The sequence below is a fragment of the Ranitomeya imitator genome, chromosome 3 (assembly GCF_032444005.1).
Source record: "Ranitomeya imitator isolate aRanImi1 chromosome 3, aRanImi1.pri, whole genome shotgun sequence".
Lineage (NCBI taxonomy): Eukaryota > Metazoa > Chordata > Amphibia > Anura > Dendrobatidae > Ranitomeya > Ranitomeya imitator.
The window spans coordinates 40,799,880-40,812,368 of record NC_091284.1 but is presented as its reverse complement, the minus strand read 5'-3'; positions in this window follow the sequence as shown (position 1 = coordinate 40,812,368).

Here is a 12,489-nt window from a genome sequence, read left to right as displayed (position 1 = left end):
CTGCCCCTGTGCTGTGCCAGCCAGATGTTTCGCTCCCGTTTCAGGTCGAGGTTGATGCTTCTGAGATTGGAGCAGGGGCTGTTTTGTCTCAGAGAAGTTCTGATGGCTCGGTGATGAAACCATGTGCTTTCTTTTCTAGAAAGTTCTCGCCTGCCGAGCGTAATTATGATGTTGGCAACCGAGAGTTGTCGGCTATGAAGTGGGCATTCGAGGAGTGGCGTCATTGGCTTGAAGGAGCCAAGCATCGCGTGGTGGTCTTGACGGATCACAAGAATTTGACTTATCTCGAGTCTGCTAAACAGTTGAATCCTAGACAGGCTCGATGGTCGCTGTTTTTCTCCCGTTTCGATTTTGTGGTTTCATACCTTCCGGGCTCTAAGAATGTGAAAGCTGATGCTCTTTCAAGGAGTTTTGTGCCTGACTCTCCGGGTGTTCCTGAGCCGGCTGGTATTCTCAAAGAGGGGGTAATTTTGTCTGCCATCTCCCCTGATTTGCGGCGGGTGCTGCAGAAGTTTCAGGCTGATAGACCTGACCGTTGTCCAGCGGAGAAGCTGTTTGTCCCTGATAGATGGACTAGTAGAGTTATCTCTGAGGTTCATTGTTCGGTGTTAGCTGGTCATCCTGGAATCTTTGGTACCAGAGATTTGGTGGCTAGATCCTTTTGGTGGCCTTCCTTGTCACGGGATGTGCGTTCTTTTGTGCAGTCCTGTGGGACTTGTGCTCGGGCTAAGCCCTGCTGTTCTCATGCCAGTGGGTTGCTTTTTGCCCTTGCCGGTCCCGAAGAGGCCCTGGATGCATATTTCCATGGATTTCATTTCAGATCTCCCTATCTCTCAAAGGATGTCGGTCATCTGGGTGGTTTGTGATCGCTTCTCTAAGATGGTCCATTTGGTACCCTTGTCTAAGTTGCCTTCCTCCTCTGATTTGGTGCCATTATTTTTCCAGCATGTGGTTCGTTTGCATGGCATTACGGAGAACATCGTCTCGGACAAAGGTTCCCAGTTTGTTTCGAGGTTTTGGCGGTCTTTTTGTGCTAAGATGGGCATTGATTTGTCTTTTTCTTCGGCTTTCCATCCTCAGACAAATGGCCAAACCGAACAAACCAATCAGACTTTGGAAACATATCTGAGATGCTTTGTTTCTGCTGATCAGGATGATTGGGTGTCCTTCTTGCCTTTGGCTGAGTTCGCCCTTAATAATCGGGCCAGCTCGGCTACTTTGGTTTCGCCTTTTTTCTGTAATTCTGGTTTCCATCCTCGTTTTTCTTCAGGGCAGGTTGAGCCTTCGGACTGTCCTGGTGTGGATTCTGTGGTGGACAGGTTGCAACAAATTAGGACTCTCGTAGTGGACAATTTGACATTGTCCCAGGAGAAGGCTCAACGTTTTGCTAACCGCCGTCGCTGTGTTGGTCCCCGACTTCGTGTTGGGGATTTGGTTTGGTTGTCGTCTCGTTATGTTCCTATGAAGGTTTCCTCTCCTAAGTTTAAGCCTCGTTTCATTGGTCCTTATAAGATTTCTGAAGTTCTTAATCCTGTGTCATTTCGTTTGGCCCTTCCAGCTTCTTTTGCCATCCATAATGTGTTACATAGGTCGTTGTTGCGGAGATACGTGGCGCCTATGGTTCCCTCCGTTGACCCTCCTGCCCCGGTGTTGGTCGAGGGGGAGTTGGAGTATGTGGTGGAGAAGATTTTGGATTCTCGTATTTCGAGACGGAAACTCCAACATCTGGTCAAGTGGAAGGGTTATGGTCAGGAAGATAATTCCTGGGTTGTTGCCTCTGATGTTCATGCTGCCGATCTGGTTCGTGCCTTTCATTTGGCTCGTCCTGATCGGCCTGGGGGTTCTGGTGAGGGTTCGGTGACCCCTCCTCAAGGGGGGGTACTGTTGTGAATTCTGTTTTTGAACTCCCTCCTGTGGTCATGAATGGTACTTCGGTGAGTTCTGTCCATGGACTCCCTCTGGTGGCTGTGAGTGAAGCTGCTGGTTCTGAGGTTCCTTCCACAGGTGACCTAGTTTATTCTTAGGCTGGCTGCTCTATTTAACTCCACTCAGATCGTTACTCCATGCCAGCTGTCAATGTTCTAGTACTGGTTCAGTTCGTTCTTGGATCTTTCTGGTGACCTGTCTACTCCAGCAGAAGCTAAGTCCCTGCTAGCTTATTTGTTGTTTATAGTTTTCTTGTCCAGCTTGCTATCATGATTTTGCCTTGCTAGCTGGAAGCTCTGGGATGCAGAGTGGCACCTCCGCACCGTGAGTCGGTGCGGGGGTCTTTTTGCACACTCTGCGTGGTCTTTTGTAGTTTTTTGTGCTGACGCAAAGATACCTTTTCTATCCACAGTCTGTTTAGTAAGTCTGGCCTCCTTTGCTGAAACCTATTTCATTCCTGTGTTTGTGACTTTCATCTTAACTCACCGTCAATATTTGTGGGGGGCTGCCTTTTCCTTTGGGGAATTTCTCTGAGGCAAGGTAGGCTTTATTTCCTATCTCTAGGGGTAGCTAGCTCTTAGGCTGTGAAGAGGCGTCTAGGCAATGTTAGGTACGCTCCACGGCTATTTCTAGTGTGTGTGATAGGATTAGGGATTGCGGTCAGCAGAGCTCCCACTTCCCAGAGCTTGTCCTGTGTAGTTTAACCATCAGGTCTTTCCAGGTGCTCCTAGCCACCAGGTCCATAACAGAGGCAACAACACGCACAACACAGCTCCCGTATATGCTGTAGACTGACACCGGAGCATTTTGATGTGCTTCACTGTTGAACGGTGCATAAATATTGTGCCCGAGAGACGCCAGACAACACGGCTGCCATTCATGTCCGCGCCGTTTACACGGCTTGTAAAATACGTGCGATAAAGGATGAAATGTGTGAAGATTTCTCTACAGACGACGTTATATAATATTAAAACTCTGCTCTGACAACATGGGAGACATTGAGGAGATGCAATGGTAACAGACCTTTATATACCTATATACCGCATTCCAAATTATTCTGCAAATTTGGGTTTAAGTGTCACAAAAATGTAATTTTTTTGTTTTTCACATAACCTCATGGATGGTTTGTGTCTCGGGGTCTTTGTATTACTGAAATCAATCTCAAATATCTGTGATGATTAGTTTCCAAGTGAGGCCCAATTAAAGGAAAACTACTTAAGGACGTTCCACATTATTAAGCAGCTACAGGTTTTAGGCAATGTGGAGAAAAAAAAGGAACTTTGCTGCCAAAATGCGTCAAATAGTGCAATGCCTTGGACAAGGCATGAATCCATTAAATATTTTATGAAAACTTAAGCGTGATCATTGCGATGTGAAGAAATCTGGTACTGATACACAGCACTTATAGGTTTGTGTAGATAAAGGCATAACGAGGAAGGTGTCTGCCAAACAAATTCATCAGATTACGAGAGCAGCTGCTAAAATAACATTACAAAGCAGCAAACAGGTATTTTAAGCTGCTGGTGCATCTGAAGTCCCACCTCAAGGTGTAGGACCCTACAGAGGCTGCAGTTGGGCATAAAGCTGCTAATTGGACGCCCTAAACAGTGCTCACAAGCAGAAATGGCTGCAGTCGGCCAAGACATACTTGAAGAGTAATTTTAAAACAGTCTTACTGATGATGCCGTGCAACCCTGGATGGTCCAGATAGATGGAGTAGTGGATGCCACCATGTCCCAACAAGACTGTGACGTCAGCAAGAGGTGGCAGAGTCATGTTTTGAGGCAGAATAATGGGGAGAGAGCTGGTAGGCACCTTTAGGATCCCAGAAGGTGTGAAAATGACCTGGGCAAAGTATATAGAGTTTCTGACTGACCATGTTCTTCCATGGTACAAAAAAAAAGAACTGGGTCATCCATAGCAAAATCTTCAAGCGGACAATGAACCATCTCATACTGCATATGAAACCTCTGAGTCATTGGCTGCTATGGGCATAAAAGGAGAGAAACTCATGGTGTGGCCACCATCCTCCCCTGACCTAAGGCCTATTGAGAACCTTTGGTGTATCCTCAAGCAGAAGATCTGAGTTTGGTAGGCAGTTCACATCAAAACAGCAGCTCTGGGAGACTTTTCTGGGCCTCATGCAAAAAAAATTCTAGCAGAAACTATCCAAAAACTCACAAGTTGAATGTATGCAAGAATTGTGAAGGTGACATCAAAGAAGAGGTGATGTGTAAACACGTAAGTTGGTTTGTTAAGATGTTTTCGATTGAAAAAGCTTTTGACTATGGTTAAAAATGTGACCTCTTAATGCTGCAAATTCAACAAATGACCATTTTCAGTTCTTTACCACCTATAAAATGTTTGGAAACTCTGCTTTGAAGAATAATTTGATGCATTTTGAGATTTTTTAAGTTTTGAAAAAAATTATTTTCATTACAACATGATTGTTGCATGCTGATAGGATGCCCATGGCAATACTTTGATATTGCAGTATATGGTGAAAGTGATCAAACAATCACTGATTCAAGTCCCCTAGGAAAAGTTAAAAAAAAAAAAAAATTAACGTTAGAAGAAAAAAAATCAAAAACTGCCAGCATTGCTGTTTTCCTAAAAAAAAATGCAATTAGAGATCAAAATGGCGTTCTATATTTGCTATGAAAAGTTCAGCTCTCCATGCAGAGAGCAGCCCGCATACAGGTATATCGACGGAAACGTGAAGAAGTTACCGAACAAAGTATATGTCAACACAAACCTCCCTCCAAATTATTTTTACATACACATGGCTACATCAATGGAAAAATGATAAAGTGATGGCATATGGAGGAAAGGGAGAAAAAAAAACCGAAAGTGCGAGAATTAAAAATTGATCATGAAGGGGTTAATCGTGACATCCACTTTTGGATCCACTAATCTACTGAGAGTTGCCACAGCCCTGTCCCTGTTAGGGTAAAGCCAGGTGGCATGGTGGTGGCACAGGAGCATGTCTTAGTGGGCCTTAAATAATAATAGGAAAATTACCGTATGTCACTGAGCAATCTGCAAAGCCTGACGTGGAGAACAACAGAGGGCAGCGGCCTGAGGTGAAGGAAGCAGAGCCCGGAATAACCGGGACTAGTGTGTAACAGATTTTTAGCAGTACACTAAAATTCTTAGGAGAAAAAAAAATCATATGAGGTTACAGAATGTTTGAATTCAGTAGTCTATAAAAGGAATGTTAAAGAAGACATATTATTATGAGTCACCTGGTGAGATGAGTCCTTGAAGCCTTTGGTCTGGATGAAAGGTTTTTACACAACACGGACAGATGACATTGGTAGAGAGACGACACAGGTGGAACAACGGAAGCAGTTTTGTCTGAATGGCAACAGGAAGGGCCGGCCTGGAACCAAAGGAGTCGATGAAGCTGAGACGTGGCAACAGCAACTGAGGTAGCAGTGGTGTAATCCAGAAGGAAGTGGTGTAGACTCAGCAAAGTAGATGAGCTAAAGTGCCGCAGGATCCAATACGGAGCTGATACCGAGTAATAGATAAGCAAAGTTCACAAATTGGCAGAGCTGAGTTTGTCACAGTCCATTGCAGAACTATCACAGCAGAGTTGACTCAACAGAAGTATAGCATGGTTTATGGCATGAGTCTAGGCATGACTAGTATGATAGTAGAGCAGAACTGACTCATTGGTAGATGTGAAATTACAGCAGACACCAAGCAGAAATGACATAGCGGGATAGCAGAGTTGGCTCAGCAGCAGAAGCACATAAGTGGGATTGTCAATGCAGAGTTTTCCCGGGGAAGCAGTCCATAGTTTTGGCATAGATGACATGTACTTGAATACTCAGGCTGCAAACCGCCACTTGAGCCTGTCTATGAGAGCTGGGAGCCTGATGTCAGAGGTGTATGCCAGGATGCCAACCTGATGTAGAACAAGAGAAGAAGAGAAAATCAGCAGCAGGTGGAGGATGCAAGATTCTTGGCTGGATCCAGGAGGGGGGACTAACACATGTTTTACATTAAAAGCAGAATTACTCTTTTAAAGGGATATCAAATGTCAATTGTGTATTATATAATCTATTGCTCCTAGTTATCATCCATTTCAGGTTAAAGACAGATTATCTTAACTGCTTTTCTGTGGGGTCTTTAGTTGCCGAGCACCTTCATATATTTATATATACCGTATTTTCCGGCTATAAGACGACTTTTTAACCCCTGAAAATCTTCTCAAAAGTCGGGGGTCGTCTTATACGCTGGGTATGGAGCAAAGGACCTTTGTATATATATATATATATATATATATATATAAGTGAGCTATATTAGTCTTTATAAGTTGATAACTTTAGGTTAGTACTAGCCCTTTAATACTTACCGGTTATTGCTGTCACCGAATGAAGGCGGCAATCAACCACAATCCCCAATGTTATATCCAGTAGGCTACATAAAAGTGATTTACATAGAGATTTCATTTTTATTGAGAGCCCATTTAAAATAATTTTCTTCTAAGAAACTAAGTAAAAAAAACTCCTGCGATCGTCCTAATGATAAAACCAATGACCTCACTCCTGACGACCAATTTAGCGCTGTCATCTCCCGCTGCCAAATTTACACCGCTTCACTGAGTCATATTACAGTATTTGTGGCAGCAAATAAAATCTGCTTACATTCACATTTTTTACTGAAAAAAGCATGCAGCTAAATGGAAAGCATTGGTAGTAAGGAGGGCGGCGATCGCTGCAGATGGCGATGAGGGGGGTCATGTATAAAAATGGACAAGAGCTGTCCTCTATGAGTTAAAGTAGAGAGATATCTCTCAATCGGTTCAGTCCCTTGATTTCCACAGGTGCTGTGTAATGCTTCATTTCTCCTATTGGGGCGCTGCAGGGAATTTTAACACCTGCTGCAATGATGTAATCTGTGGGGTATAGAGAAAGGGGCAGACTAGGATCAGTATCCTTCCGAACAAAGGTGGATTTTCTCCAAGATTAGATGTTAGGGTTTCCATAGGATAGGAGACAACCTCCCAATCACTGAGGGTTCGATCTCTGGGACCCCCACTGATTCCAAGAATGAGGCTCTGAGCTCTGAAAAGCCCTGCTGCATTAAACAAGTCAAGCTACATGGAGGCGACTTCATGAAAACTCATATTGTGCTTTACAGAACTGTGCGAGTTTTTTGGTGCATTTTTTCCCCAATAGACTTCTTGGTGGAGCCTAAAAAAAATGCATGTAAAATGCAATAGCGATTTTTAGGTGCAGAATTCCAGCAGTTATGTGCTCAAAAGAAAACTTTCTGCAGCAAAATTTGTCGCAAAATCCATGTGTTACTACGTATTCACACGTTGCATTTTCCATGTGGATTTTTCTGCAGCTCATCTACAGCAAAAATCCTTCCATCTTAGTGTTTATTCACATGATGCAAATTCGCTGTGGATAGTGTTGCGGAACGTTCTGAAATGACGCCACTCATGAAGGGTAATCATTTTCGGTCGCAGAAATTTCTGCAACAAAATCTGCAGTGTGGGAATTCACCTTTACATGAGGATTTTGCTGCAGAGTTGGTTCAGGTCTCATCCTATCCATTGCAAAGGGTAAAATCCATGCTGAATCTGCACTAATCGACATGCTGCAGAATATTAAAATGAGCAAATCAGGTAAATTTTCACTAATAAATATTTAGCAACTTGTAAATGAGATCTTTTTAAATTTACTTAGCTGGTATTATATTACGTTGCAGATTTTCTGCACGCAAATTCTCAAGAAAATTTTCACCAAACACATGTAAAGCTAACCTACTGTTTCCCTCTTGCCCAGGGTCTGGACTTTTGCGCCTTTTATCCGAGTCTACTGAAGTTTCTTGTGCTCCATGTCGGGCTTTTCAAGTAGCCCAGCGTGTTCCCATGGGATCATCTACCTAAGCCTTAGGCCTACCACGACACACAACTGTGGCTTACTATTAAATATTTTACCTTGTTGGTGCACCATGACCTGTTTACAGTTTACAGTTTTCTGTTGCTTTTCTGTGTTCTCCAGGATGTCTCCTGTCCTTCTGCGCCTTTCAGTACCTCTGCTAACTATCTGCGGTCTCCTGGACATCTTCGATCTGCCGGCGGTTTACTGTAAATCTGCTACCTGTTTGTGGCTTCGAGTATAACTGCTACCTGATTGCAGTTTCCAGGGCATTTCCTGCCTGCCTGCAGCTTCCAGTACCTCTGCTGCCTGTCTGCAGTATCCCAGATTTCTCCGGTCTGCCTGTGGCTTCTAGTACCTCTGCTACCTGTCTACAGTATCCCAGATGTCTCCGGTTTGCCTGCGACTTCCAATACCGCTGTTACCTGTCTATGGTCTCCCAGACGTCTCTTGTCTGTCTGCGGCTTCCAGTACTTCTGCTACCTGCCTGTGGTCTTCCAAATGTTTTTTTCTGCCTATGACTTAAAGTATCTCTGCTACCTGCCTGCAGTCTCCCAGACATCTCCGGTCTTTGATCTGCCTGCGGCTTCCAGTACCTCTGCTACTTTTCTGCAGTCTGCCCCCTGAGGAAGGATGACAAATCGAGCATCGGGACAGAGGGACGTTGGACTAGCTCTGCACATGTCCACCTGATATCTTATTGCCACTTAAGGTAATATGATCCATTTACATAACTATGCCATTTAGCACCATTAAAGGGAATCTGTCACCTACTTTTTCGCCTATAAGCTGCGGCCACCACCATCAGGGGCTTATCTACAGCATTATGTAATGCTGCAGATAAGCCCCTGATGTAACCTGAAAGATAAGAAAAACTAGTTATATTATACTCACCTGGGGGGGGGGGGGGCGGTCCGATGCGGTCCGGTCCAATGGGCGTCACGGTCCGGGTCTGGCGCCTCCCATCTTCATGTGATGATGTCCTCTTCCTTGCTTCCTGTCGTGGCTCCTGTGTTGGTGTACTTTATCTGCCCTGTTGAGGGCAGAGCAAAGTACCGCAGTGCGCAGGCGCTGGGCTTCTTGAACCTTTCCACTGCGGTACTTTGCTCTGCCCTGAACAGGGCAGATAAGGTACGCCAAAACAGGAGCCACGACAGGAAGCAAGGAAGAGGACGTCATCGCATGAAGATGGGAGGTGCCGGAACCGGACTGTGACACCCATCGGACCGGACTGCACCGGACCGCGCCCCAGGTGAGTACAATATAACTTGTTTTTCTTAGCTTTCAGGATACATTGGGGGCTTATCTACAGCATTACATAATGCTGTAGATAAGCCCCTGATGGCGGTGGCCGCAGCTTATAGGCGAAAAAGTAGGTGACAGATTCCCTTTAAGCACAAACCCTTCGGCCACTGGACTTTGATAATATTGGACTAACCCTCTTGCCACTGGGCACTAGTATAGTTAATAGAAGGCTACTCTTTCCATGAACTAGGCATATTATGACAAATCTTTTTCTTCTATGTGCACATGTATATAGGGCTATAGGCAGAATGCATTAATCCATTGCTACACGTCCCTCCTATAGGAGGCGCCTTTTTAATATATGTTGTGTACCATATGTTGTATTTACTAATTAATAAAAAAGATTATTTTTCCATTTGAAATATTTTGGGGTTCACTTTTGTTTTCCTAGTCCCTCTCTGTGGGAATTTAGGAGGCATTCTTGATTTCTAATTTGGATTAGTGACACTGTTGATACTTATAATCTACATTGGTTGGGACACTATTAATTCATGTGATACCTCTTCAACCTGTCTGCAGTCTCCTGGATGTCTCCTGTCGGCTTGCTGCTTCCAGTACCTCTGTTGCCTGTCTGCGGTCTCCCGGATGTCTCCTGCCTGCCTGCTGCTTCCAGTACCTCTGCTACCTGTTTGCAGTTTCCAGTACTTCTGTTGCCTGTCTGCAGTCTCCTGAATGTCCATGGTCTGCCTGCTGCTTCTAGTATCTCTGCTACCTGTTTGCAGTTTCCAGTACCTCTGCTGCCTTTCTTTGGTCTCCCAGATGTCTCGGGTCTGCCTGCTGCTTTCAGTACCTCTGCTACCTGTTTGCAGTTTCCAGTACCTCTGCTGCCTGTCTGTGGTCTCCCAGATGTCTCCTGTCTGAAGGCTTCCAGTACCTGTGCTATCTGTTTTCCATTCCCAGTACCTCTGCAGCCTATCTGCAGTCTCCCGAATGTCTCTTGTCTGCCTGTGGCTTCCAGTACTTCTACTGCCTGCCTGCAGTTTCCAGTACCTCTGCTGCCTGTCTACAGTCTCCAGGATGTCTCCAGTCAGCCTGCAGCTTCCAGTACCTCTACTCTACTACCTGCTTCTCGCATTCTTCGTCTTCCTTCTGGACTGACACCCGTGGCCCATGTGCCAGCCGGACCTTGTGCTTTGAGGATTCACCTCACCTAACAAACCTGAGCCTCTGTGCCTCACCCACATTCCCTTCATTGTGTTGATTCCAGATATCCGACCACCACCGATCAAACATTGATGTTCAGTATAGGAGAAAAGCTCTTGAAAGGGATGTATAAGATTTAAAAAACATGAGCGCTTTCTTTCAGAAACAACACCGCTCCAGTCTATGTGTTGTGTCTGGTATTGCAGCTAAGGTCTATTGAAGTGAATAGGGCTAAGCTGCAATACCATATACAACCTGTGAACAGGCGTGGCGCTGTTATTGGGAGAAAGTATTTGTGTATTTCTCACCCTATACAACCCCTTTAACCTTACAGAAAGAAATAAGGGCATAAGCCGGAGAATTCTAAAAATCTTGATTTTTATTTTGGTTGCGTTTTTTTTTCAGCAGGTATTGCTGAAATAATTTTATGAAGAAATCTGCTGCTCCGACTTTTTATTTCAACTGATTATTGACATTTATGAAACAACGAGAATTTATAGATATTTTTTTCTTAATAACTTAAGTAAACTTAAAAAAAAAAAAAACTTTTTGCAGTGCAAGAGTGCACCCTAGTGGATTCTTATTTTTAGTGTTGTAGATTCCAGCTGTGTGTCTGGTGATGAAAATCTCTAAAACAGAAAGGAAACGACAACGTGAACTCCCATATGTGGTCGTCAAAACACAAATTAGGAGTCACCGGGACTCTAGAATACATTATGTCAAGAAGATGCTCTATCGCGGCCTATTACCTGGGAGCATTGCTCTAGTGAAGGTGTACATGACGTTCATCAGCCATTCCAGCATTCTGTGCACTTGCCATCCTCTCATTTTTGGGTCTACACTGTCACCCCTGTGCTTTACCCAGTACTCTGCAATTTTTCAACTTTATAGCGACCTTCTGACAGTGTCACACTTGGGTTCTTTTGGTCCACTAGGTCCTCTGTTTCTGTAAGTAAATGATCTATTTTCTTAAGTTTTTGGACCTCTCTCTAGAGGAATGAGCTTTGACTCTTGAGGAACACTGCCAGAAGCAGATGTCTGGCCATGCATCATGTTTTCAGCAGGTAATAACAGCCAAAAGGTCTTCTGTTATGGTCTCACATGAAGAGGTGGATTCGCTCAGCCAAAGGTTAGGGTGAGAAACACAGACCAGAGGCATTAACGTAGTGGTACTAGAAACCCATATGGCACATGCAACAGCGAGAACCAACAGATCTAGCTACGCAGGGCAGCAGGTCGACCTGGATATACTAGTGTGCGGAAAGCGCTTTGGGTTAGCAGACTGTTCTGTTTGATGAATCCTGTCATAAATCACACTCTGTGAGTATCTCCAGGCTCTTTATTCACATCATGTCTCAACCTCCATTACATGAAATCCTAGAACAACAACATCCAACAAGTTCCAAACAAAGAATATAGAACACACATAAAAGTAGTGAGACCCCTAGAGGCCACATGAACATATAACATATTGCTACATCCTTTCTCTTTTAACTAGAGGAACAATAAAAGATACTAAACTAATGTATACTATGACAAAGTTAGAAATTAACCCAGTACGTCCAGTTAGATATAATCTTTGAGGTGCGCCGGCTTTTTGCTAATTCTGCCAGCTCTGGTAATATAAGATGTGTCACTTTCTACATCTGGTACATCTGGTAGTTCTTCTGATATTGTCTGTCTCTGGCCAGAGTCCTCACCCTGATGGTCAGCTGTCACTGTTGGTGCCTGACTTGTACTTGCTGCCTCGTTGTCTTGGGTGTCTGGATACTGTTCAAAAGGCCATGAATCATCTCTTTCTTACGTTTTCCTCAAATATCTTCGATTCCTCCTTAGTCTTCTTCCGTCGTCTGTTAGAATTTCGTAAGACCGAGGTCCCAGTTTCTGGACAACCTTTGCGTTTTGCCAGTGTTTGTCAAATGTGGTGCTTGGCTGCAGCCGAATGTTGTCATTTCTCTGGAGCTCCGGCAGATCCTTTGCAGATTTATTGTAATAGAAAGCTTGTCTAGCTTGATTCTTCTGTAATTTAGCGTCGATGTTTCCCAGCAGCTTTGGCTCTAACAGATGACACGCAGTTGGTACTAGTGTCTTTGTACGCCTACTCATGAGCCTCTGTGCCGGACTGCTGTCTAGGCCTTGGGTGGGTGTGTTTCTATGATCCAGTATAGACAGATATACATCAGCACCCGCCTGGTTTGCTTTCTGCATGAGTCTT